We start from the raw sequence: 23,687 nt of genomic DNA, 5'->3' as shown, positions 1-23,687 counted from the left end.
ATATATATACGGCATACACACACACACATATATATATGCATATATATATATATATATGCAGCAGATTGCTATATAACCACTCACTTGATTATTTCACACAATACATATCCTCACTCTCAGATGTGTGAGCCAAACTTTGCAGAGTTCTGTGCTTCATGGCCTCACTGGGATTAAATCCAGGTGAGCATTAAAGTTGAAGGCTCATCATCCTCTAAAAAGGAAACATCTATTTTCTATTTCACCTGTGTAGACAGGAGCCACTTCACGTGGATCTACTGCGTGTGTCTGTAAGCCAGAAGCATCGACTTTCTTGCAGATTCTTCCCTAACCTCAGAGCTCACTTCCAGTTCTCTGACTTAGGGAACAGTCCCTCGGTTGTCTACATCATAGATTTTCCTTTCTGAAAGAAAACGAGGGGCTTTTCTTTCAATCCAAAAAAGCACAGTTTTACTACAGGTTACCTAGTCGCAAAGTGACCATTCCATTGTCATTTCCATATTGTACGTCTTCAACAGATACTGGGTGTAATTTTGTGCTTTATTTTACGGCATATTCAGCCCTGCTCAGATGAAATGAGGTCTCTCTGGACACTTTAGGGAATATCCACCACAACTGTTTCATGATATACTGTGAAACACATGATTCTATGATGACATCTTCACAAAGAAAGAGTCTAGTAGACATATGAAAATATATCTGTAAACAATTAAAAAGTAGAGCTTAGTAACACAAGCTTGGACACATAGGGAAAATAGTATTTTAAAAACAAACGTGCTTGATTGGCATATACTTGGTTTTTAGGTAAAATCTCAGCTTCATAACAACTCTTCAGTCAGTTTGTCAGTTCCCAGTGGACCAGGCCATGAAGGAGTTAACCCACCTCTCTATAATCTTGTCACTTTCCATCCTCTTCATCAGGAAAATAAGACCTGTAATTTGCAAAATGAATCCACATTCTTGAACAGTAGCTGAGTCGTAAACCTGAGTATTTTAATAATTAGCTATTCAAATTATCTTATGGTTACGTACTGTTCATAACATCAAAAACATAATATAAAACAGCATCGATCATAATATTCGCTACAGATGTCAGACCCCTCCACTTTTGCTGAAGAAATGGTGTTAATGAATTACTCTAGCCTGATTTCTGACATAATTGCCAGGATTGTACAATATATCATTCTACATTTATGCCAGCAAATTAGCATCTGTGATTCATACCATGGTGGCTTCCTTAATCCTATCATCCCCTAAATACATGGTGTTCAGGTTTTCAAAATAACAGGTGGCTCTATACCTTCTAGAATCAGGACAATTTACAATCCTGCCACTGAATTAGTGAATATTTCATAGATGACACTAACGATATGCCTGTGGGTTTACAGCAAAGTAAGACTGCCACTCTGACAAGCTACTAAATACTGCAAATGTATCCATAATTTCAACCTGAGAAATATGACTTTTAATAATTCTAGCTCTCTTTCTTTCTGCCTAATGTATTTTTCGTGACAACTCTCTAACACTAAGCACTTAATATTCATTTTCTAATATGAGGAAGACAGCTGCAGATACATTCAATAAATTGTTCATAATACCCCATGTAGTTATATGATCTACACAGTGTACCAATGTGCCCAAGGGCACAGATCTGTGGATGATTTCTGTGTCTTTGAGGACTTGAGTGCATGTCTGAGTTACCCACACCCTCGGAAAATACAAATTTACAATAAAACATATTTACTGTTCACAGACTGACTCCCGGAGTACCTAATGCATAGGGATGACTCAACTAAACAGTGGTGACATAATTGCTTTGTGTTGGCCAATGACCAATTCTTCTTTTCTAACCTGCACTATTCCCAGTGAGTTAGTATGTCTCCTGGGAAAACAGTAGAGTGTACTGTATCTATCCAAATTCCCCTAGGCTATTTATTCAGCTCCATTTATGTTAATCAAAAGAGGATTTCATAGTTCTTTTATTTGTGCCAAACTGGGGAAATAGATATAGAGAAAAAAACTGAAGTATATACCATGACCAGTCACTGGTGAAAGCAGAGCCAGAAGTTCAACTTTTGTTCTAAGTTCAAGGGAGGCTTCAGAGTCCTTTATCTTCTACACATCTATGCTTTTTGTCAATCACATACTGTACATCAATTTCTTTCAGTTGATGCTTAGAATTTTCCCAGGTTCTGGCAACTGCTGTTAACATCAACATTTATAGGCAGAGCTGAGAAACAGAGAGCTGAAGTTATTGCTTTGAGGATACCTGATACATCTGTGTAAAGTCATTGGAGCCTGTATGATGTATTTGAGTACAGCACTGTGCTAGGCTCTTATCCCCTCTGTGCCCTGCCTTTATCCTCTGGGTTAGACATGTATTCGTTTTGATCATCACTTGCTCATTGACTTAGTCTTTTGTCTCTGCTGAAGGAAAACAGTCTGTGCTGAGAAGTGCATTAGGTTCATTTGTCTCATGATGATAGTGACTAGAGGGTCCAAGCTGCATTGTGTTCAGGCTTCCATCCCTGCTGTGCCACAACGCAATGGGTGGGGAAAAGCAAAGGAGAAGTTGTGGTTCCAACTCTGTTCTGGAGCAGCCATACTCAGTAGAGTGGCTTTGCTTATAGAAATGCGCTCTCCTGAGAACTAGTGGGCTCAGAGAATATTGAGTGACATTACTTCATTCTGGATGGAGGCCCCACAACCTAGTTCTCTCCCAGCAGGGTTATCTTTTAATGGTTCTACAACATTAAGACCATTACGGTGAGCATGAGATTTCAGCACACAAAGCTTTAGAAGACACAGGTATCTGAACCTTGGCATTTAGGCAATTGCTTCTTTACCTTCTAATCTGCATATCTAATTCAATCTAGAGGATGAAAAATAGAGGGTGTGACAGACCAGGATAGGAGTTTGCCTTGATTATACCTCGGTTTCCTACAAAAGTGCTTTATGTGCAGAAGACATTTAATATTAATATTTTCAATAGATAAGTCATCAGATGTTTAGATAAATGCAAATATTGGTGTCTGTATACTTGTCTAAAGGAAGCTTTTATTCTGAGACGAGAAAACTTAATCATATGAGTAAAGGAGTTTGCATCAGTTGTATGTGACTTACTCTTTGAAGAGTCTTTCTATAAATAAAATTACTCCAATCTGCTTGAAACAGATTTGCTGAGTTTTAAAATATGTATTAGAAAACCATATGTTATAATCCAAATTAAAAAGCGTTTATCCACATATCTCAGTCTTTACTCAGATTAATTTGGTAGAGGTGAAAATGAATTCTTTCACAGAAAGTAGCTTGCCATATTCTAGAATGATGCTCCCATATGGAAAACATCATTATGAGCAGAAACTGAGAATCAGAATAGATGGTAGATGTCTAGAACTATTGGATGGGACTTCCTCTTTATTTCTATGTTATACAGGAGATTAAGCCCTGGGCCTACCTTTGCTCTATAAGACCTCTACCATCAAACTGTATCTCCAGCCATTGTTGGGCTTTTATTTTGAATCGGAGATTCACTAAATATCTCAGGCTCTACCTGAAGGCTTTCAGCTTGACGCCCTATCAATATCTTAAATAAGTGGTTCTCAACCTATGGATTCTGACTCATTTGTGGGTCTCATATGCAATATCCTATATACCAGATATTTACATTACAGTTCAAAACAGTAGCAAACTTACATACAGTTAAGAAGAAGCAACAAAATAATTTTATGGTTGGGGGTCACAACAACATAATAAACTGATTTAAAGGGTCCCAACATTAGGAAAGTTGAGAACTACAATCTTAAATAAACACCAAATACCCACCAAATCTACAGAATTTCATTTCTTTCAGAACTTCGTTAACATACTGAGGCTGTAAGACAGGATTTGACAGTTTGGTTTTCTTCCCCTTATCACCATGAAAGCTCTAAAGCATATTTGTAGTTAAAAACTGGACCGCTAGGTTTTCTTTATAAAACAAAACAAAAAGAGAGAAGTAGGTGTTTATATTGAAAAAAACTAACTAAAACAATAAAAAAATGAAAATGGAATTTTACATAAAGGCTACTATATACTAGAGGTGACATAAGAGACTGTCACTCTGGGATATGTGGTCTTTGGCCCCAGAAAGAGAATTTAAATAAGATATATAAAAACCAAAAGACTTAGTAAGTAACCACTGATTTATTCAGTGAGTCTTTTGTACCGCGAGGATCCCCTCAGAACTTAGAAGGTTTTATGTGAGAATATATTACACAACACATAAAACATCCAGAGAAAAAAATGTTAAGGGTCTTCACTAATGAATTATTTGTGTAAGTTATAAAACTTTTAATCCACATTCCCAAATTTACAATGGGTGCCAAGAGGACCAGTGGACCTCTTTATACAGCTTGAACCTGGTAAGCTTCTTTCCAATCAGATTCTTCCACTGTTGACGTACTCGTCCTTCCTTCAGACATGGTTATCAGAAAGCCAAATGATGGTCAAAGTCCCTAGTGGTTTTGTTTTCTGATTTTCAATACAGGAAATAGTAAATCATGCAACAATAGGTGGCTTATTCATTCCCTAATATAATTTCCACTGTATCTGATTTAGTATACACAAAGAGAGAAATTCATAATTATTTATGGCAACTCTTAAAAGGCAGAGATGGGAAAGAGTTCTGAGAGCAAAAGAAGTTAGACAGAATGTTCTTCACAGACTATACAGGTTCATAAATATCCACATGAAAGCAATAACATGTTATCTGAAAATTTGAGCCAGCAGTATAGTCTACTTACTGGATTAACTGCCTAGAAAGCACAAGGCATTGAGTTCAATGTCCAAGTATACAAAACAAGCAAACAAACAAACAAACAAACAAACAAACATTCTCCCAGTTTAGCTGACCATAATGGTATATGCCTACAACTGCAGCACACTGGAAGCACAGACAAGAGGATCCAGAACTTATATAGGGAGGAATTACAGTTTAACATCCAGATGAGACTCTCCCTCAAAAAAAACAGCACCAATTATTAGCCAGAACTAGATCATTCTAGTTCACTTTTTTTTCTTCTTTTAATGCATTAGCAATGAAGAATGAGTTGTGACACATGAAATTTTAAATTTGGGAACACTATTTTAACTGTCTTGATTTTATGGATTTGTTGGCTAGTGTTTCCATCTGAGTCACTGAAATAGGAATCGATCTTTCTACACTCTTTGCTCTTGGTTTTCTAGATTCCTTGAGCGATTTCTCCTGCCTTCATTTCTGCCTTCATTCTCACAAATGTGTGTTTAGATGAATGAAATTACCCACCTTTAATTACGGTTTCTTGCAGCAAATAATATAACCTTCTTTTGCCTTTCGTTCTTTATAAGGTTTCCAGTCTTTCTCCGGAAAGACTGTAGACTATCCAACCACCTAAGATTAAACCATAGTGTTGATTCCTCATCACAGTATTCCATCTCTGCCAGCCATCCTTACAATGTCTACATGCTCTGGAATCTACATGCAAACTTAAACACAGAACTGATTTACTCTGCAGTCTTTCTTATTTTTGATATTTTTACTCACAACTTAAGCCAAAATATGTAAATATAAATAAATATAAATATAAATATAAATAAATATAAATATGTAAAACAGGGATCTAGATGGAATCCAGCACCTTATTCACAAGGATGAAAAACAAAGTAGGCACACAGCCAGTCTAATGTCAAGTGAAGTGAAATAAGAGCCTCAACCTGAATCCAGGATGCATGGAGGGATGACATTCCTCAGCCTGATGGTGCAGTTCCCTTGCTTTATCTCTTAGGTTTGCATTTGGAAGCAGGATGCTACTTCCTCTCCAGGTCTCTGGGATGTATCTGTTCCCTTTAGTAGGTAGATGATCTAGCTGGAATCCAGAAATAACACTGTAACCATATGGATTTTTCAATTGGGTTTGTTTCATTTCTACTTTTCACACAAAATGAAATGCAACACTGCTAATGACTGAGCATTTTCTGCACCTTCAAGGTTAGTCCTGTGCGTTTAAATGTAAAACACAGCTACTAGCATTAGGGCAGATATTCAGCTAACTCCAGAATGGCAGAATTTTCCTTTATCCTCAGATAATAGAAGCCCTTTAGACTTACAGGATAGTTTTAATATATGACAACTTCTGTATAGGTAGCCCCTGATGTTTCTCTATTGTCATCATCTCACATCACCATTGATTCCTGTTAAAACTGATAACTCAGTCTTAATTGAATCTGGATGTCTTAGTTGGGGTTTTACTGCTGTGAAGAGACACCATGACGAAGACAACTCTTATAAAGGACAGTTTCTAATTGGGTGGGGCTTACAGGTTCAGAGGTTCAGTCCATTATCATCAAGACAGGATCATGTCAGTGTCCACAAAGACACAGCACTGGAGGAGCTAAGGGTTCTAAATTTTGTTGAGAAGGCAGTTAAGAGAAGACTGACTTCCAGGCAGCTAGGAGGAGGATCTTAAAGCCAATACCCATAATGTCATACTTCTTCCAGCAAGGCATTACCTACTCCAACAAGGCCACATCTCCAATTAGTGGAACTTCCTGGGCTAAGCATATTCAAACCACCACATTGGACATGGTGTTCTGTGCCTATAATTTATGTACTCTAGAGACTGAGGCAGAAGTGTCAAATTCCCAGCTCATCTTATGGTATATAGTGAATCCCATGACAAATGGACTACAGTTTGAGACCTTGTCTAAAAGACAGACAGACACACACACACACACACATACCACACACACACATGCACACACAGAAAAAGAGAGAAAGTAAGAGAGGGAGGGATGGAGAGAGAAGAGAGAGAGGGAGGGAGGGAGGGAGGGAGGGAGAGAGAGAGGGGGAGAGAAAGAGAGAGAGAGAGAGAGAGAGAGAGAGAGAGAGAGAGAGAGAGAGAGAGAGAGAGAAACAATAAAACACTGACTTGCAAGGCAAGGTGAACCTTCTGGTGCTCAAAGTATGAAGTATCTTTAAGTAGAACTTCCTCATTGGATTGGAGGCCTATTCCACAGAAGGAAACTGATGTATGGTGACTTCAAATTTTGTCAAAAGCCTGCAATTTGGGAAGTCCTTTTGCCTGGTATGAAAAAGAAAAGGAGGGATGGAGAGAATGCAAGAGCCTCAGTCAGGAGCCAAGGCATTAGAGAACTCTGACTTCCCTGGAGGACAGTGTGGTTGACTTTTGACTTTACAGAAGCTCTGAGTATTTGCATAAGATCTTCACAAGATTGAAGCCAACATGGAATGTGAAGAATTTATGGATCTCCATAATTCCTTGAGGATTTACACAAAGGGAAACTTTAATAGGGGAGGGAGAGACATTTTCAGCTGATATAGCCATTGGTGAAAATCTGCATGCTTCTGTCAGTACCCCCTCCTCACCCACTCCCATGCTACTGTGAAATCTGAAGAAAATGTATTAACTCTTTGTCATATACAGAAGAAAGATAAGATTTTAACAGGAGTGAGATGGGGAAGAAAACAGGGTAGCAATAGGCATAAGCACACTGTGCAGATGTATGAAAATATACCAATGTACTTCCTTTCTATCTATACTTCATATATACCAATATACATTTAAATAAAAAGTTTTAAAACTCTCTTTAATTGGAAGGATATACTTGTTTATTGATATTACTTTTATTTCCCTTTAATTTGCTCCAGTGGTTTCAAAGTTTATGGAGGAGTATCATAGCGTTGGTAATGAGCACAATGCACCCAGAGGCTTCTTGGGTCTCCATGGTCTGCTACACCATTGCCTTCTGGGCATGCTCTGCTGACTCGTGTACCCAGCACCATTCCATCCAACATAAACACAGAGTTCAGTCAGCCTGCCCTCCTGAGTGAGTCCCGGAGAAAGTGAACAGCATCCCCATTTCCAACTCGAGCTTCACCACGCTCTTAAATAAATTATTTTAAACTTAAACCAACACCTCTTGGCTAAGTTGGGGATGTTCCATTAGCAGAATTCTCTGAGCTGTCAAATGTGATTGAAGCATTTCTTTTCTTTTTAGTTTCTTAGAATACTAAAATGGTAAAAGGGGTTCTTAAAGGTGTTTATTTGGAGTGCTACAAGGTAGTGGGTAAGCTTTGGGCTCTTATTGCTTAAATTTCACTGTCTTCCATTGACGTTTAAAAGAACTTTCTTGGTATTTCTAGTTGTTTAACATAGTACAGTTTCTAGAACTAATACCCTCTCTTCCTTTTTTCCTTCAAATTTCCTTCACTTTTTTTCTTTTTTCCTTCCTTCATTCCTTCCTTCATTCTTTTCTTTCTTCTTTTGTGTCTGCCTGTCTTTCTGTCTTTTTAGTTAGTAACACTCAGTACCCAGTATTTTGCTTTAATACTGTCTTATTCTCCACCACCCACCAAAAACATAAGTATGTGAGAATATTGCTTCTCAGCGATAGCCATGCTGCTATGTCTTCTGTTACATGTTTAGATGTTCATCATGGACAGAGAACAGGATCACAAGGCAGCTGGTCACAAAACACCATATGGCTGGATGAGATGCTGGATAAAAAATACACATGAGGGAGGGGAGGGGACCTGTCATGGCTTATCACTCTTTATCCCCAGAGAAGCTCTGATGACAGAGGGTTGTTGAAATGGCGCATTCAGGGTCACTGGGCATTGAAAAGGATAAACAGTGACTTGAAATTCAATACAAACTCTCAAGGGAAAGAGTGGACATGGAAGGTGCTAGGGGTTTTGTGAAGCTCGGCTACCTTGTGCCTGAGGAAAGATGACAGAAAAAGACATTGATAAGAGATGATTAAGGATATCTTCAGAAAACCATTAATAGTGACAGATGGAAAGAGTTAGAGAAAAACCGTTTCTAAAATAATCTCTTAAAGAAACAGACATGTGTGATGATAATATGGACAAATGAAATATTAGAGATGTAATTTTTTTTTTGCTTCGCAACCTGATAAATCAAAGAGAAAAGCATATTGAGATAACTAAGCACTGTCCTTTTATATGGCAGAACCCTTGTCTATAATGCATTTACCTATTTCATTGCGTTCAACTTATTCTTACAGTGTTTCTATACTGTTCTTGGGTTTCATATCAGCCATTGTCATACAACTGTTCCACTAGAAGCAGGCTTCTTAAATATAAGGAGAAGCATAGATAGCAATAGCCATTAGTTGAATACACATAGTATGGTAGCTTCTTTAGGTAGTATGCTTTGTTCAAAAAAATCAAAATCATTTCTCAGCACCACTTACCAAACGTAGATTAAAATTTATATGTGTCAAGTAATGATCAGAGAAAGGAAACACTAGCCTGAGGCACAACATTAGAGGAAAGATATAGCTGTTATAGTTTGTCATTGATGTTTGCTTGACAAAAGCACATGTGAACACACAAGCACACACATACACACACACACACACACACACACACCTTTGACAACCTATTCATGCTGGTAAACATTTTTTTATTTTATTTTTTTTAATATTTTTTATTAGGTATTTTCCTCATTTACATTTCTAATGCTATCCCAAAAGTCCCCCATNCCCTCCCCCTGCCACTCCACTACCCACTCACTCCCACATTTTGGCCCTGGCGTTCCCCTGTACTGGGGCATATAAAGTTTGCACGACCAATGGGCCTCTCTTTCTACTGATGGCCGATTAGGCCATCTTTTGATACATATGCAGCTAGAGTCAAGAGCTCCGGGGTACTGGTTAGTTCATCATGTTGTTCCACCTATAGGGTTGCAGATCCCTTTAGCTCCTTGGGTACTTTCTCTAGTTCCTCTAATGGGGGCCCTGTGATCCATCCAATAGCTGACTGTGAGCATCCACTTCTGTGTTTGCTAGGCCCCGGCATAGTCTCACAAGAGACAGCTATATCTGGGTTCTTTCAGCAAAATCTTGCTAGTGTATGCAATGGTGTCAGCGTTTGGAGGCTGATTATGGGATAGATGCCTGGATATGGCAGTCTCTAGATGGACCATCCTTTTGTCTCAGCTCCAAACTTTGTCTCTGTAACTCCTTCCATGGGTGTTTTGTTCCCAATTCTAAGAAGGGGCAAAGTGTCCACACTTTGGTCTTCCTTCTTCTTGAGTTTCATGTGTTTCGCAAATTGTATCTTAAATCTTGAGTATTCTAAGTTTCTGGGCTAATATCCATTTATCAGTGAATACATATCATTTGAGTTCTTTTGTGATTCGGTTACCTTACTCAAGATGATGTCCTCCAGGTCCAACCATTTGCCTAGGAATTTCATAAATTCATTCTTTTTATTAGCTGAGTTGTACTCTATTGTGTAAATATACCACATTTTTTTGTTTCCATTCCTCTGTTGAGCGGCATCTTGGTTCTTTTCGGCATCTGGCTATTATAAATAAGGCTGCTATGAACATAGTGGAGGATATGTCTTCTTACTAGTCCACCTTCTTGAGTTCTTTTGTTGCACCTTGAGTAAACTGTTCAAAAAACATTCTTCCTAGATAAGCACCTTGGAAATATAAGAATCATTAAATGAATATCTATATATTTTAGGCTTAAAATGCATGGAATTGAGAAAAATAGAAAAAAAAAAGAATCATATACGAGTGTACCAGTTAATCAATCCTCATTTCCTTTCTCATTTTACGTAATATAAATTCAAATTTTAAAAGTGTAGCTATTGCTGTGAATTTGAAAATACTTCCCTGGTTTGTTACCAGCTTATCCCTCTTTATGATCACAGGGGCTCTTTTTTTTTAGGATCAGAGTTTCTCCTGGAAGTATCCTTTGAAGAACAGTCCTAAGATTAGGCATACATACCTGTATCAACACTCAGGTCATTTTCGGGATTTACAGATCAACCATAGACACATTCTCCAGCTCTTTTTGTGCCTTTTCATGAAAGTACTTTATCTTTTAGAAAATATGGCCATATAATGATGCTTTTGAAGTGGCATAGAATATACCATCACTTTTCATCATATTTCAGGTTGAAATATATCCCACATTGTCCATTTGGTTGAAAAATAGTCATTCTCACTATAAGCTTGCATTGTCTTAGTGATTTCTCTTGGTTCAATGTTTGGATTGGATTTTTAGTTTGTTTTCATAATAATGGTGATTGGCATAAACAGCTTGACGTAAAACTTGGGTTTCCAACTGCAGTGTACATTCTCGAATGCTGGCTTAATGAAATCTAAATAAAGTCGAATTATATCAAAAATGGGCAGAGTCTTTCACTAGTGCAACTTCCAATAATATACTGGAAGTCTAGAAAATCATGAGTAATTAATGTACACTGAATATGTATGTTGAAAATTTAGATGATAAAAGTGGTAAATGAACAAAGTAGACTACTTCATCATACATTATAATTTGACATAGGGTATCAAATAAAATAAGATAATAATTAAACATAAATATCATTACAGTACAGGGTATGTTTAAATAAATCTTTATCTCATGATAGTCCTGTGAAAACCCAAAAAAGAGAAACCTGAAAAATTAATAGCTGATGGAGAAACATACAACCTAAATCCAGAAAGAGGTAAGAAAGTCAAACCAATAAAGTATAAGAAGGATTTCTAGCTCAGGCTACAGTATATAAAACATCATATGGGGACCTGTGGAACTAAGCAAAATCAGAATGAATTACTGAGTATCAAATTATCTTTTACCTGCATTTGTAATTCAACAGCTGTTTAATTGAGCAGGAAGCCTCATTTATGCTGAATAAGTCTACCCTTTCTGGTAATTTTTTTTTGACTGCTTAATATTTATTTTGTTAAGAATGGTCATTCATTGTTAACTGAACAGACCTAAACCAAGCAGAGCATGTTAGGTCACACTTGTAATCCTAGAACTAGGGAGGCTGAGAGAGAAGGATTATTAGCTTGAGGCTAGCCTGAGGTACAAAGGAAATTTCAGGCCAACCTAGGTTATACAATCACACCCTGGCTCATTTGACTCAGCTGATCTGGCTCTAACTCTTCTGACTGATTCAAACTGGCTTCTCACTGAATTGCTCTGTTTGGCTTCAAACTAACTCTGGCAGTTTGTTCTAATCTTCTGGCTCCTTCTCATTCTCTAGATCATTCTGTCTTCAACTGTAACCTCTCTCTCCCTCCCCCTTCCCCTCCCTCTCTCTTCTACTGTTCTCTTAAGTTTTCTCTCTTTCCTTTATGTTCAGGGAAAGTTGGGAGTATCCTATCCCTGAATCACTCTATCAAATCTGACTCTAACTCACCATTTTATCTTCCCCTGAATTAAACACCAATTTCAAACATGGCTGCCTCCTACTATAAACACTTTTTAACTTCCTTAGTTGAGATTAAAGACTTTATTGAGATTAAATATTAAAGAAAAAAATTGAAGACTAAGGGTATGTCTGTGTCATTTAAGCTGGATCTCACAGACACAGAAGATCTTTGGATGTGATACCTTGCCAGACCAATGATGTTACTGGATTAAAATCCCTCTACACTGAAAATAAGCACAAAGACAATATCTGTAGATAGGGCCCCTGTAGATACCTCAAGTCTAGCTTCCAGATATTTGGAGTATCTTCAGATTGCTTATAGAATTACACTGTCTAGAAGAATACAAGCAGGGCTGATGCAAACAGTATAGTGTAGAGGTAAAAAGGAGATTATAGGTCCTTATGTGTGATATCTTTCCACAGAATTATCTAGCAACTTTTCTTCTTTAGTCTTTGAAGAAAGAATGATAAGCCTTTAACATAGTAGTTTTCACATAGGATTCTTCAATGAATATCAAATGGGCTAATAGTAGGTGATTTTACAAATTAAATTCATTATAACCAAAGAAAATTTACATACAGCCTATTCAAATCTACAGAACTGTTTTTTCATAAGCATAAACTATATACACTTTTAGGGAGATAATACAAAATATTGGGAGAAAATGTACTTATATGCCCAAATGTCTATCAGAAAATTTGAAATAGAAATAACTTGTAAGGAAGTAATCATACCTCTTAATGTCTTAAATTACATATTATATGTCCCACAAATATTGTATTACCTTTTGATGAAAATCCACATCTGAAAATAGTTTCTCAAATATACAAAATATGACAACTATTGTCAAAATTTGGAGAAGACCTCCTGGTCTATTTCCTTTCTACATTAGCACATCTATAGGTGTCTTCAGTCAGATCATGTTTAGGCAGTCATCTTTTGAGGCATCATGGATATAGCATCTGCAATTTTCACAAGACAATCTCACAACAAACTTTATGACTCTCTGGCTCTTCTCTTCTACAATGTTCCTTGAACATTAAATGCAGGATTTATCTTGTACAAAAAACTACAGAAAGCTAATGCTGAGAGTGGGAGAAATTAAGAGCATATGTACTGTTTGTCCAACACCAGATGGTCAGCCATAAAACATGCAAATAGTTATTTAATGCAGATGAGGCAGGTTGTATTTATGTATTTAGAAATAGATAGGTGATAGCTCAGATAGATAGATGATAGATAGATAGATAGATAGATAGATAGATAGATAGATAGATAGATGTTTCTAACAATTCATAGAAAAACAAACCATGAATTTAAGAGAGCAAGGAGGCTTATAGGGGATGGAAAGAAGAAAAAGGAGAAAAATTATGTAATTATAGTATAATTGCAAAGTTTATTTTTAAAAACAGATGTGGAGAAACAGTGCTGAATGAAAGAAAATTAGTGTGGCCATTATCCTCAAAAATACCACTGCTATTTGATACACCTATCCCACTATCTGGTGTCACCAAAGGAAATTAAATAAGTATATCAAAAAGATACCTGTACTTCTCAATTGTTATAGCATATCATTCACAAGAGTCATGGTGTGTAATGAACTGTGGTAGATCCTGATAGGTGGATGAATAAAGGAAATGTGTTATCTATTCAAAATGTATCACTGTAAGAAACTGGATGTCGGCACTTGCTATATTGTAGAATGAACTGCAACAGGTTAGCTTAAGTAAAATAGCCCAGTGGTGAAAATTATACATATATAGGCTTAAATTAAGATGCACTTGTAATTAATTCCATAGGTCAGAGGAGAAGTCTTATGTGTTTACTACACAGAAGTGAGAAGCTGAGCTTGAAGCCCTAGCAACCATGTAAATCCAGGCATGAAAGCAAGTATCTGTGTTCCTAGTTCTAGGCAGTCAGGGTCAAGAAGAAACCTGGGAGTAGCTGCATAGACACTAGAGCCAAATCGGTTAGCTTTGTCTAGTGAACGACCTTATCTCAAAAAATAAGGGGAAAACACCAGAAGACATCTAACTTTTGACTTCTCTTCATGATGTGTGTATATTTTAGTGTGTGTCCATGACTGTATATTTGTGTAGGGTTCTGCAGCATCAATAGACACACAACAAGTTTTGAAAATTACAAAAATATAAAAATGGAGAAAAGGTAGTGATTTATAGGGTAAGGAAGGATTAAAAGGAGAGACACAGTAGATATGGAAGAAATTACAGGAGCCATTCACAAGAGAATGAATGTTAATGTTCAACAGCACGTGTCTGTAATTCACAAGTGTTTAATGTGTGCCTTAAGATGCACTAGAAAAGATGAGTTTGAAGCTTCCCAGAGCAACAATTTGAACAATGTTAAAGGAAATGGAAATGTTGACTGTTGTGATGTACCATTAGATGTTGTCTACATGGGTTTGGTTGTCACACTGGGTCCCTCACTGAACAAAGAACACAGCAGTTGACTAGACTACTCTGTTGAACAAAAATCCCCGAGGAGCCACATGCTTCTGACGGTACTCAGACAATATAGCCTCGCCCAGATTTATAAGTGGGTGCTGGAAATGCAGGCTTTCCCCCAGGTTTACACAGCAGTTGCTTTACCCACGGAGCCATTCCCTCAGCAACATGATTAATATTTAATGAGATGTTAGGAAGCACAAATACTTTTACCTCACTCATTGAAAAGGAACATTATTTAAGGCACTATTTTTAAAAACCCACATGTCTTTCTTTCTTTCTTTCTTTCTTTTCAAAGTTCCTAATGGGCTATATAAAATGCCACAGTTCTTTGAACTCTGGAAACAGGTTAGAAAGCTAATTATGTTTTCCAAGTTTTGAAATCACACAGACAAACTTCTTTTGTGTATAAATTTAGGAAACTTCTTGATGAACGTTTAACACTTCAGTTGTATTTATTTCCACAATTAAACAAAACATGCTCAGGTCTGTTGTCAAACTAACAACAGAAAACATAATCATGCAAAAGTTTTTCTTACAGCAATGGAATCTCCCTCTTACGTCACTAAAAATAACCGCATGTATTTATATTTTATATATTTTACTTTTTATGTATTATGTGACTCAATAGCTAGTGAAACAATGAGTTGATTGGTAGATATAATTATCATGTACAGTTAATGACATGAAAATGACACAGCAGCAATTAATCTGAATGCTTGAAGTACAACATAAATATCTTTGATTTTAGGAATTTATTTTATCTTTTCTTTCTCTTGAACAAGATGAAAGTAGCATGCTAATAATGTGCTAAGAACAAAATAAAATGTCTCCAAACACTATGTATTAAATCTGTCAATGAAATATACATCTGGAACCTGAAAAGACTATGACTTTATAGAAAATTTAACTCAATAGCATACTAATGTTTTGGACATAAAAATCTTATTTTTTATATTAAAAGCATTTTTTTAATTTGCAATTAACTTCGGAAATCATCCTCAACACTTTCACTTTTCTAATCTTTTTTTTTTTTTTTTAAGTGTTCCTAAAAGAGAAAGACTATGTTGTTAGAGTATGGCAAATTCACTTCTTCCTCTCTATGACAACAGATAAAGAACCTGTAACCATGGAAACAGTAATGGGCCAGAGAGATTAGGGCCAGACAAGAGATTAGGCCTCTCAGAGCAGTGAAAGGGTTCTGATTGGTTCCTTATTAAGACCTTATTTGAAGAGAAGTTACAGAAGGCATGGGGGATTAGCATGGGCAGAAATAATTCCCCTATATAATGCAAGAAACTATTTCTTTGTTTTTGTTTTGTTTTGTTTTGTTTGTTTTGTTTTTTATATTCTTTTCATATGACAGCTCTTTAAACAGAGGGGGAAAAAATCCTGGGAATCCTGCTGTTCTCAGTTTTGTCTGTACCATCTAAGGCTGGACCAGCTAACTAAACTCCAGAAGCCCAGGCAAGGGAGAAAAGAACATCTCCCTGTGTGCACATTCCCACTGCACTCCTCACTGGCATGCCCAGCACGAGAGTAAATTCAGCTTAATTGATGATGATGTCATGGGGAAGTGAGTTGTCTTGGAAGGAAAAGGATTTGAGCTACATTCATAGTATTTGAAATATGTATGTGTATATATATATGTGTGTGTGTATGTGTGTGTGTGTATAAATATAAAATAATTAAAATATGTACATAAAAATATAATATATAATTATATATTAATTAAGAAAAATATATGTAATATATATATATAGGCTTCTTGGAAATGTTCACGAAAATTTTTAACCTATTATTAATCACAGTTGAAAAGACTTATTAGAAAGCATCTCCTAAGAAATAAATGTGCCCCTAAAATTGATAAATGGAGTGGTGCTGTGTTCTGAGTTGTGTGCTATGATCGCAGACAGATTTTCTGAGAAGAGATCATTAGTTAACTATGAAGTTCTTAGTTTAATGAAATTTAAGATCAATTATACGGGTAGTTTTAAGTGGAAAGCGGTTTTTCCAAATTGAATTTTGAGGAGACACTGCTTGTATATGCTAAGTCATTTCTCTGCTGGTAAAAATGACACAATTCAAACCAGATTAGATTATAGTAAATGCGGGTTCATTGGGAAACTGTCCCAAGGACTGAGGCCAGAAGAGGGCCATGGGAAGGGAGAGAGACAGGGAGGAGTAAGGCAAAGAGAGAAGAGAAGGAAAATAAGAGAGGAGAGAGAGAGAGAGAGAGAGAGAGAGAGAGAGAGAGAGAGAGAGAGAGAGAGAGAGAACAAAAAAGTATAGATTATATAGGAAAGAGGAGCCTCTGGGGAGAAGGGCAACCAGCCTAAGAGCTGGAAAGTTCCTGGTTTGGGGCAGCTTATGCTAGGTAGGGACTGAGGGATGCTGGGAGAACCTAGAGTCCAGGTCTGCTTTGGTATGTAAAGTATGCTCTTCAGTTCCTTGTCCTTGGGTCTGAAACCAAACAGCATACCCTGACTGACAGTAAGCAAGATTGTGGTGGCGAACTGTCCTTAGACATTGAATCCTTTTTATCCGTTCTACTAGGACAGGCTTGCTTTGTTCTTAAGTTTTATTTTAACACATATTTCTTGATTATTTGTCAGACTCAAACCTACTTAAAAGTAGAATTACTTATTATTTACTTTTAGACCATTCTTCTTATTATGAAAAACCAACTGCTTGTTTCATGCTTTACAAACACTTTGGGGTGATTTTCCCCAAGTGGAGAGGTCATAATACACTTAACATCAAAGCCCTCAGATGGTGCTATGAACTGTAGAAGAGTGGAGACTCCTGGAATTGCACTGTGCCTAGCCTGGGGTTAAACAGGAATAGAAAGAGATTAGCATGGGCATCAAAAACCCCCAGGAGTTCCTATTGTCTCCACAAGCACAACAGAACTATTGGATGCCCAACCTCTTCCTCCCTACTCCTAGAGCAAAGGTTGTAAACATGGATAGAGATGATGAACACTGTCTGTTGTGTATACACACAAACCTTGCCCCAAGGGCATGTTTCCATCCACAGGAGCATATGTTTAATGTTTCGATTAAACAAGCAAAACAAAATCAAACAAAAAACAAAAAGAAAAATGCTTGCCAGAATCTCCTTCAAATAAAGGCAGTGATGAAACAGAAAGATATGATAACCTGTATGTATTTCTTTACGAAGGGTTATCACCTGGGCATATCTTATGGCAAGTTACAGAATCTCCCATGGGAAGCCCATTGTATTTTCTACAATTACTATAACCTCAATAACGCATTAATTGTCTTCATTTGGTATGAGAGCTTCACTACGGATCCCAGAGTGAGCACCTGCTCTTCAGCCTTCGTTGGCATCCTATACGATTTGAGATGGCAGTATGCTTATGTCGGCTTTACTTTCCAATTGATGTCCCTTTTTCCAAACTAGAAATTTCATGTGACCCTGGAAAATATGGCATATGTGTCAAAGTTGCTAAGAACAAATTATAAGAAGAGTGTATTATAAAAATCTTGGTATGCATGTAAGTTACCATGTATTATACATGAAAGCATGTCTCTATTCAAATAAATTGGATCTACTTGTTTATATTGACGTAAAGGTTTAAATCTTGGCTGGTTAAATGATTCTGCAGAACGCGCTAATCCTCTTTTTAAAACTATGATCTATGAGTTGATTTTATGGTTATGATCATTGAGGAAGCCACCTGGGATAGAAGGTCACACTCAGTAGCAGAAGTTTGAGGCCATTTCTGAAATTGTTGAAATTCTTCATTTCAAGCCAAAATTCATTTAGGTTTTGAAAGTGAAACTCAAGTCAGAAATTCAAACCGGAATCAAAAACAATACCAGCCTGGAAAAAAATTCAAAATATACTATGTTGATAGTTAAATATTGAGTGATGACCTGCAGGAAAATATTTATCTTTGTTCCCTACAATTAAACTATTACAGATGTAAGAGCAGAAAACTCTCTCTCTCTCTCTCTCTCTCTCTCTCTCTCTCTGTATGTGTGTGTGTGTGTGTGTGTGTGTGTGTGTGTGTGTGTGTGTGTGTAAATCTATGCTGTTCTTGATATCCAGTAGTCTCTCACATCTGAGCTGAAGTGCTTCTGGTAGGTTTCATTGGCTCTGCATAGCATGGGGCCATGACCAGGATAAAGTGTGTGTGCTGTCCATTCAGAATAAAAGGGTGCCATCAAATTCCTGCTTGCAGTCTCCTCCTACTGCCAGAAACACCTGAGAGTCATCACACATTTGACTTTGATTTAATTTTTGACCATTCAGAAAGCATTTTACTCTTTCCTAGTATTTTGCCACCCCTCCATTTAATTAGGTAACGCCACTGCAGTCACATCCCACAGTTAAAGTCCTACATATGCCATTCCTTAAGCATTCCTTTTCTGCCCTCTTATACTTACTTAGCAACCTCTTTCCACACTGGTGTGTCGGTAATTTCTTCCACAACAAAGTGTACATTCTTAAGCCCCATTTTAGTTTGGTAGAGGAAGTCTAACCAAAGGCAAATTGTAAGTATGAGCTGGGAGAGCAAGCAGACTGTGAAATTTGAAATTTGCCCTGGGATAAAAAGAAGATATTGAGGACAAATAAGCAGTAGAGTCATATGACCAAGTGTGTATTTGTATAAGCTTACTTGGGATGCTGCACAGAGTATGTGCTGGAGGAAGGTGAATTACAGGAAGGTCTAGTTGCTAGGAGATGCTTGTGATGGATCTGATGAGCAAGGCCGTGGCAGGGATAAATACTTAACATTGAACACCACAGTGTGTATCTGCACCTGCTTTGTCCAATGGGAAGGTCCTGAAGTCAGCAAATACGAAAGATGGGCTAGATGCTACACTCTGGCTTGCTGAGGGGTATGTATCTAAATTAGATACAACTAGACTAAAGGATCCAGGAGGAGAAACAAGCTGAGAAAAGGGGGAGAATTTGGCTTCTCTGTGCTGCTTTAAAATGTCTGTTAGGCAGAAATCAGGGAGTTTTTGTGAATCTTCCACTTTGCTCTTGAAAAAGATACTGCCTATCAGGTGACAGTCGTTTCTCCTCTCACAAATTGGTTCTAACAGACAGACTAACTTATAGCCAGTTTTTTCTGTTTATTCCAAATTCTCTAATTCTGCGGAATTTTTCTTTAATATACCAAAAGTTAACAAAAGATCTGTGGAGGCAGAAATAACTTGAAATCTTCTGTAAAATTTCTGCATCTTTATGTAACGGGGGAAACATTTCACATAGAAAATGTTTCTCAAACCACTGGAAAGTGAGGCACCTCCTTCTTCTCCACACCTAAAAGGATCTCACAGGTAACCAGTTTAGTTCCCAGCAGGAGTACAGACTCTGCTGATCGCTGCATAAAGTGAAAGAAAACAGAGAGAACTAGAGAAAATAGTCTGCAAAAGCCAGCTCAAAGATGGTGTACACATTATCCATTATGATCTGGATCTGTCCTCTCTGTGCAAGACACAATTTTTACATGTTATACAGATTAAAAGACCCCCCCACACACACAAATAAGTAATCAAGAACACAGTTTAGCTTAATGAAGTGAAGATTACAGATGAAATAAACATACAAAAATCACCAAATTTTATGTATTTTTAACAACATTGACTGTATATTTTCCTCATATTTATAGTTATTTGTATTCGATGAACTATCTTGCTTGTATTCAAATAGAAACAGGACTTTTGAAGGAAATCACTATACCAAGAGCTTCTTTCTTAATGCCCTTTATCAGCTATTTCTCTCCTGAAAAACATTGTCCTTCCATTATACCACCTCATAGACATCAGTTCCCAAGACTAAGCCATCGAAACCATGAAGTACCTTGTAATAATTGATAAATAATAGGCAGTACCCACATCCTCAGAATGTGATGTTACCCAACAGTGAGAATTGTGCACGAAAACTCCTGAAAAGAAGTTGTTTCTGTTGAGACTGGCTGGCTGATTAGACTTTCAGTACCACGGAGATCTCAGAATTTTACAGATCCAAGAGTCACCTTTTCTTGGGCTGGTTCTCACCATCTGCAACAGCCATTCCTTGCCCTCTTCTGTGACTGAACTAATATCCTGTGAGTAATGATATCCACGTTTTCAAATCTATTAACTTAGCAGACTTCTAGTTTCCAATAATCCACAAGCTAAGAATATCATTGCGTAACATCTTGAATCTACAGAAGAGCTTCCTCAAACTTGCTATACGCACTTCTCTGATGTTCTTGACAGTGCATTTTAAACTCATCTTGATTTTTGACTTTCTTTTATCTGTAAAACTATAGAAGTTTGTGGAACTGCTTTCACGTTGAAACATGAAGTTTGGGATAACCTAAATCTATATTTCCTGGACATGGTCACTCAAAATTGCTCCAGAATAAACTTTTTTATTCCGTTAAAAATAATTATGTACAGACATTTGTATTGTTTGTAGTTTAAGGCTAAAAATCATCTGTCAAGATGAAACATTTTCTTGATTCAGGAAGCTGAACTATAGAAATAAACATATCCATCAAAGATGAATTATGCATTTACTAACAGACCATAATTAGGAAAAGAATGATGTTGGAATTTGTAAGTGACTCAAATATATGTAAATCCATTTTTCAACTGTAAATGTTGCAGAGTACTTTCTATAAGCAGCAGCTACTAATTTCTTCAATAAATTAAGGGATTCTCTACAGTAAAGTGCAATTGTGTATCTTTCTGTCTTAAAGAATCGTTTGTCTCTACTAGCAGATTACTCATTGTTAGTATTTTTGTCTTTCGTTAGTAAATATTCAGTTGAAAACTACACATTAATAGTATTATATTTAATAAAAAACTAGCTATGTATACATATGAAGGGTCCCCAACAGATATACAGCAGAGAACTGCCTGGTCTGGGTTCAGTCAGAGAAAATGTCAGAGAAGATGGACCCTTAAGAGACTGGAGGACCTTGGGAGTAGGGAGGTCTGGTGGGGTGGGATGGGGGTGGTGGGAACATCCCTGTGGAGACAAGGGGTGGGGAGGAGGTATGGGGTGTGGAACAGTCAGAAGTAGACCAGGAGGGGGATAAAATATGGAGTGTAAAAAAAATGTTAAATAAAATTAACAACAAAAAAAAGGTCAATTTCTCCACAAAAATCATGGTATAATCAGGTCTGCAAGGAATTTTCTTATTTAAAATGTGATGGGGCAGGGCCTGTCCTACTTTAGATGATGTCATCTCTGGGTTTGTGGTCCTTCATAGGTTCTAAAAGAAATCATGCTGAGCAAGTCTAGAGGAGTAATCCAGTAAGCAGCAACCCTCCATGACCTTTGCACCAGCTCTCCTCTCCAGGTTCCTTCGCTATTTGATTTCCTGCCCTGACTTCCTTTGACAATGAACAATGATGTAGAATTGTCAATCAAACAAATCCTTCTTGCTTGTAGTTGTGGTGCTTCATCACAGCAATGGTAACCCTGAGACATGCATATACTGTAGTGCCCAGTATGGCATGATGATTCCATGCTAACTGAGTATCTCACGCTTGACTCATCTATCCTTTCTTTAGTGTGACATTTTGAACACACAGCGTAGAATGCGTTATTATAAACTACTGTGCTCTTCCATGCACTACATTTTAAAATCAAATCCTCCTCCTAAGGCAGACCCAGAGAGAAAAACATTGTGTGATCACGTATCTCTTAGGGATCCAATAAAGTTAAATATACAGAGATATATAACTAAAATGACTATCATCTAAGCCTGGAGATGGGGCGAGTATTGATCAGTTGATTTCACATTCATTATCAGTTTTCAATTTGTTTCTTTTAATTATTTTTGGTCCCCAAGATTATATAAATACATATCCCAAGGTATATTTAAAAAAAAAAAAAAAAAAAAAAAAAAGGGCCGGGCGTGGTGGCGCACGCCTTTAATCCCAGCACTCCAGAGGCAGAGGCAGGCGGATTTCTGAGTTCGAGGCCAGCCTGGTCTACAAAATGAGTTCCGGGACAGCCAGGGCTACGCAGAGAAACCCTGTCTTGAAAAACAAAACAAAACAAACAAACAAAAAAAAAAACTATAGGCATATTATGAATGAGTTAGGATTTATCATTACTGCTTGTCTTTCTGTGGCATTTTTGCCCAACCAGAAGTTTTTGGCTATGCTTTGGATTGTTAAAGTATTATCGAATTAATATTTAAATGAGAATCTTGTTGGTTCGCGTCTGTTTGTGTACAGCTGTTCTGTGACTTTTCTCTTGTTAATCACCTTTCAATGATACCCATAATTGAAAGTATTATAACTTTTCTTTGACAGAGAAAAATGTTTATTTGCCTGATATCAGGTGATTTCCTTATTTATGATAATGATATGTAATTGCTTCTTCTAAAATAGTGAAAATAATAAACATAACAGTCAAATGCATTTGTTAGATCTTTATGAGACTATGGTTCTCCCCTTGCTCAGCTTCAAACCCTTGAATAAGCTAATAGATGCACTTTGACCAAATTGTAACTAATATAATTTTGTAAGTAAATATCTCGTTTATTTTCTGAATTGTACGTTTTTCTTCAAATATGGACACAGGTATTTATTTTGCTTTCAGTCACTTATTCATACACTTAATCAATCCCTACCTCGTTCATGAAAGAACTCAGAGAAATATAGTTAATTACATACTTTCTTATACTTTCATATTGTCTATCTTCTCTTGTTCAAAATATCTCATTTGATCTCATAAGAAATATAATACATTTATAATTTTGTATTGAGTCCATACTTGTTTTTCTTTTTGTCATGGAATTCAGGGATGGAAAAAATCCAAACATCATGCAATATAATCATATACATTATTGAGAAGTCACTTCTTAAAAACCTAAGGAATTCGAATTTATTCTTTATTCCACTTTATATATTATTTCCCTTGTTAGCCTTCATTAGGACTTGTTTGATATTCTTGGCCATGTATGTTATAGTTCAGCTCTGAGTCGTTCCTGGTGGTG

At 36.9% G+C, this 23,687-nt stretch overlaps 1 protein-coding gene across 1 annotated transcript in view; it reads left to right on the top strand.

Annotated features, from left to right (window-relative positions):
* Positions 1-23,687, top strand: part of Dcc (DCC netrin 1 receptor) — a 1,075,620-nt gene that overhangs the window by 725,448 nt on the left and 326,485 nt on the right. The window lies entirely within an intron of this gene.

Source organism: Mus caroli, chromosome 18 (genome assembly GCF_900094665.2).
Source record: "Mus caroli chromosome 18, CAROLI_EIJ_v1.1, whole genome shotgun sequence".
NCBI lineage: Eukaryota > Metazoa > Chordata > Mammalia > Rodentia > Muridae > Mus > Mus caroli.
Note: the sequence above shows the minus strand (reverse complement) of the source record. Positions and strands in the feature narration are given on the sequence as shown.